A 5,806-nucleotide genomic window follows, 5' to 3' on the forward strand; every position below is an offset into this window, starting at 1 on the left:
TTTTGTCTTTCCTTTTTTTTTTTTTTTTTTTTTTCAGATGAGATGGAGTTTTGCTCTTATTGCCCTGCCTGGAGTGCAATGGCGTGATCTCGGCTCACCACAACCTCTGCCTCCCAGGTTCAAGAGATTATCCTGCCTCAGCCTCCAGAGTAGCTGGGATTACAGGCATGCGCCACCACCCCAGCTAATTTTGTATTTTTAGTAGAGACGGGGGTTTCTCCATGTTGGTCAGGCTGGTCTTGAACTCCCGACTTCAGGTGATCTGCCCGCCTCAGCTTCCCAAAGTGGTGGGATTACAGGCGTAAGCCACCACGCCCGGCCAGGTTTTGTTTTTTTCTTTCCTTTTTTTGGAGATGGAGTCTGGCTCTGTCGCCCAGGCTGGAGTGCAGTGGCATGATCTCGGCTCACTGCGACCTCCACCTCCCGGGTTCAAATGATTCTCCTGCCTCAGGCTCCTGAATAGCTGGGATTGCAGGCATCCGCCATCATGCCCAGCTAATTTTTTGTTTTTTAGTAGAGACGGGTTTCACCATGTTGGCCAGTCTGGTCTCAAACTCCTGACCTCAGGTGATCCACCCACCTCCGCCTGTGTTTTTTTTTGAGACAGGGTCTCACTCTGTCACTCAGGCTGGAGTACAGTGGCACAATCATGGCTCACCACAGCCTCAACCACCGAGGCTCAGGTGACCCCCCCACCTCAGCCTCTTGAGTAGCTGGGACTACAGGTGCCCGCCACCACTCCCGGCTAATTTTTGTATTTTTTGTAGAGACAGGGTTTTGCCATGTTGCCCAGGCTGGTCTCAAACTCTTGGGCTCAAGCGATCCACCTGCCTCAGCCTCCCAAAGTGCTAGGATTACAGGCATGAGCCACTGCACCGAGCCAGGAATTTGTTTCTAAGACATAAGTTTGCCAGGCGTGGTGGCTCACACCTGTAATCCCAGCACTGTGGGAGGCCGAGGCGGGCAGATCATGAGGTCAGGAGATCAAGACCATCCTGGCTAACACAGTGAAACTCCGTCTCTACTAAAAATACAAAAAATTAGCCAGGCGTGGTGGCAGTCGCCTGTAGTCCCAGCTACTAGGGAGGCTGAGGCAGGAGAATGGCCTGAACCCGGGAGGTGGAGCTTGCAGTGAGCCGAGATCGCGCCACTGCACTCCAGCCTGGGTGACAGAGCGAGACTCCGTCTCAAAAAACAAACAAACAAACAAACAAACAAAACACAACGACAACAACAACAATAAAAAAGACATAAGTTTGAAGTGTCCCACCACAGTGGTTAAAAGCATGGGTTCTGGAGGAAGACAGCGTTAGATTAAATTCTAGACCGGATATGGCATGGAGTGTACAAAAATTTCTTTTCTCTCTTTAAAGTGGAGATATTATAGCATGTTTGTACGCTAAAGCAAAAAGAGAGAGATGAACAATACTGGAGAAAAAGAAGGATTAATTATAGGAGTGAAGTCCTTGAAGAGACGAGAGTGAAGACAAGCTGGACGTGGTGGCTCACGCTTGTAATCCCAGCACTTTGGGAGGCTGAGGTGGGCAGATCACGAGGTCAGGAGTTCAAGACCAGTCTGGCCAACATGGTGAAACCCCCGTCTCTACTAAAAATACAAAAAAGTTAGCCAGGCATGGTGGTGCACGCTCATAATCCTAGCTACTCAGGAGGCTGAGGCAGGAGAATTGCTTGAACTCGGGAGGCGGAGGTTGCAGTGAGCTGAGATGGCACCACTGCACTCTGGCCTGGGCAACAGAGTGAGACTCCGTCTCAGGAAAAAAAAAAAAAAAGAGAGCGAGTGAAGACAGAGTATATGACCACTGGTGCAGATAGGATACATTTGATGATGAGATGCATCACTCTTTGCTTCAATTTACTAGCAATGTAAGAAATTGGTTTATGAGCTGTAAGGGATTCAAGTAAGTTGTTGGGGATTCAAAATGTGAGAAGTTGTGAAATAGTTACCTCAGAGAGTGAACACGGAGACATACAATTCTGCTACTTAGGCATAGGAGTTGACTGGGCAGAGAACTGAGATTTTGCAAGGTCAGTAGGAAGCAAGGGAAAAGAAACTTATTACAGTAATGGCCTGTGAAATCTAAGCTGCATAAAGGAGATGAATAACAAGGACCGTATCTGGCCGGGCGCGGTGGCTCACGCTTGTAATCCCAGCACTTTGGGAGGCCGAGGCGGGCGGATCACGAGGTCAGGAGATCGAGACCACGGTGAAACCCCGTCTCTACTAAAAATACAAAAAATTAGCCGGGCGTGGTGGCGGGCGCCTGTAGTCCCAGCTACTCGGAGAGGCTGAGGCAGGAGAATGGCGTGAACCTGGGAGGCGGAGCTTGCAGTGAGCCGAGATTGAGCCACCGCACTCCAGCCTGGGTGACAGAGCGAGACTCCGTCTCAAAAAAAAAAAAAAAAAAAAAAAAAAAAAAAAAAAAAAAAACAAGGACCGTATCCGTCTCATCATCATTAATGTGGGGCATCATGCGATCCAAAATAGCTAATAGGGACTGGATGCAGTGGCTCACACCTGTATCCCAGCACTTTGGGAGGCCGAGGCGGACAGATCACCTGAGGTCGGGAGTTTGAGATCAGCTTGGCCAGCATGGTAAAACCACATCTCCACTAAAAATACAGAAATTAGCTGGGCGTGGTGGCACACGCCTGTAATCCCACCTACTCGGAAAGCTGAGGCAGAAGAATTGCTTGAACCTGGGAGGTGGAGGTTGAGTGAGCCGAGATCGTGCCATTGCACTCTAGCCTGGGCAACAAAAGTGAGACTCCGTCTCAAAAAATAATAATAATAATAATAAAAATAGCGACTAGGGACTAGGAACTGGGTGCAGTAATGCATGCCTGTAATCCCAGCACTTTGGGAGGCAGACGGGTGGATCACCTGAGGTCAGGAGTTCAAGACCAGTATGGCCAATATGGTGAAATGCTGTGTCTACTAAAATTGCAAAAAAATTAGCCAGCCATGTTGGCACATGCCTATAATCCCAGCTACTAGGGAGGCTGAGGCAGGAGAATCACTTGGACCCGGGAGGTGGAATTTGCAGTGAGCCGAGATCATACCACTGCACTCCAGCCTGGGTGAGAGGGTGAGACTCTGTCTCCAAAAAAAAAAAAAAAAGCTACTAAAAAAAGCATGGAAATGGTCTAAACACATCAGCTAAAAGAGAGATTGTCAGACTGAATTAAGAAGCAAGACTCATGGCTTGGTGCGGTGGCCCACACCTGTAATCCCAGCACTTTGGAAGGCCTAGGCAGGCAGATTGCCTGAGGTCAGGAGTTCGAGACCAGCCTGGCCAACATAGTGAAACCCTGTGTCTACCAAAAATCCAAAAATTAGCCTGCCATGGTGGTATGCGCCTGTAGTCCTGGCTACTCGGGAGGCTGAGGTAGGAGAATCACTTGAACCGCAGAGGCAGAGGTTGCATGAGCCGAGATTGCACCACTGCACTCCAGCCTGGGTGACAGAGGGAGACTCTGTCTAAAAAAAAGAAAGAAAGAAAAGAAAAGAAAAGAAAGAAAGAAAGAAAGAAAGAAAGAAAGAAAGAAAGAAAGAAAGAAAGAAAGAAAGAAAGAAATGACAGAGGTCTGGCGAAGGCAGGTGGATCACTTGAGCCCAGGAGTTCCAGACCATGCTAGGCAACATGGCCAAACCTCACCTCTACAAAAATTAGCCGGGCTTGAGGCCAGGTGCGGTGGCTCACGCCTGTAATCCCAGCACTGAGAGGCCGAGGCAGGTGGATGACCTGAGGTCAGGAGTTCGAGGCAAGCCTGGCCAACATGGTGAAACCCCATCTCTATTAAAAAATACAAAAAATTAGCTGGTTGTGGTGGCATGTGCCTGTAATCCCAGCTACCTGGGAGCCTGAGGCAGAAGAATTGCTTGAATCCCGGAGGCGGAGGTTGCAGTGAGCCAAGATTGTGCCACTGCACTCCAGCCTGGGTGACCAAGCGAGACTTCATTTAAAAAAAAAAAAAAAAAATTAGCCAGGCTTGGTGGCGTGCGCCTGTAGTCCCAGCTACTTGGGAGGCTGAGGTGGGAGGGTCACCTGAGCCTGGGAGGCCGAGGCTATAGCTGTAGTGAGTTGAGATCGCCTCATTGCACTCCTGCCTGGATGACAGAGTGAAAAGACACTGTCTCACAAAAAAAAAAAGAGGTCAATTCTCTAAGAAGACAGAACAATCCTAAATGTATATGCATCTCAAACAACTGAGGCAAGAATAATATATCTGGACCAGGCGTGGTGGCTCATGCCTGTCATCCTAGCACTTTGGGAGGCCAAGCTGGGCGGATCACCTGAGGTCAGGAGTTCAAGACCAGCCTGACTAACATGGAGAAACCCTGTCTCTACTAAAAAATACAAAATTAGCCGGGCGTGGTGGCACATGCCTGTAATCCCAGCTACTTGGGAGACTGACAGGAGAATTGCTTGAACCTGGGAGACGGAGGTTGCCGTGAGCCGAGAGCACAGCATTGCACTCTAGCCTGGGCAACAAGAGCAAAACTCCACCCAAAAAAAAAGAAAGAATAATATACCTGAAAAGAAAATACATAAATCTGCAATTTATATTTGAGGATGTCAATATTCCTGTGAGTAATTGATAGAGGAAGCAGGCCGAAAATTAGTAAGGCCATAGATGACCTGGGCAACATCACTATCAACTAAAGTGACCTGACATTCAGAATTCTCCACCCAATGGCAGATTATACATTTTTTTCTTTTTTCTTTTTTGAGACAGAGTCTTGCTGTCACCCAGGCTAGAGTGGAGTGCAGTGGTACAATCTCGGCTCACTGCAGCCTCCACCTGCCGGGTTCAAGTGATTCTCCTGCCTTAGCCTCCCAAGTATGCTGGACTACAGGCACACACCACCATCCCTGGCTAATTTTTGTATTTTTAGTAGAGATGGGGTTTCTCCATGTTGGCCAGGATGGTCTCGAACTCTTGACCTCAGGTGATCCACCCACATTGGCCTCCCAAAGGGTCAGGATTACAGGTATGAGCCACACTGCACCCGGTCTTTTTTTTTTTTTTTTTTTCTTTTTTTTTTTGATATTTTTGTAGAGACGGGGTTTCACCATGTTGGCCAGGCTGGTTTCGAACTCCTGACCTCAAGTGATCCGCCACCTTGGCCTCCCAAAGTGCTGGGATTATAGGCATGAACCATTGCACCCGGCCTGTACAAAAAAAGTTTTAAAAATTAGCCAGGTGTGGTGGCATGCCCTTGTAGTCCTAGCTACTCGGGAAGCTGAGGAGAGAGGATTGCTTGAGACCAGGAGGTTGAGGCTGCAGTGAACCATGACTGCACTACTGCACCCCTGCCTAGGTGATAGAGCAAGACCCTGTCTCAAAAAAACCCCAAACACAGCCAGCCAACACAGTGAAACACTGTCCCTACCAAAAAATACAAAACAAAACAAAACAAAACAAAATTAGCTGGATGTGGTGGCGAGTGCCTGTAGTCCTAGCTACTCGGGAGGCTGAAGCACAAGACTTACTGGAACCCTGGAGGCAGAGGCTGCAGTGAGCCAAGATCACACCACTGCACTATACCCTGGGTGACACAGAGTGAGACCCTGTCTCAAAAAAAAAAAAAACAAAAAAAAAAAAAAAAAAAAAAACCAGGCCGGGCGCGATGGCTCACGCTTGTAATCCCAGCACTTTGGGAGGCCGAGGCGGGCGGATCACGAGGTCAGGAGATCGAGACCACGGTGAAACCCCGTCTCTACTAAAAATACAAAAAATTAGCCGGGCGTGGTGGCGGGCGCCTGTAGTCCCAGCTACTCGG

This window comes from Hylobates moloch, unplaced genomic scaffold (assembly GCF_009828535.3).
Source record: "Hylobates moloch isolate HMO894 unplaced genomic scaffold, HMol_V3 SCAFFOLD_17, whole genome shotgun sequence".
Classification (NCBI taxonomy): domain Eukaryota; kingdom Metazoa; phylum Chordata; class Mammalia; order Primates; family Hylobatidae; genus Hylobates; species Hylobates moloch.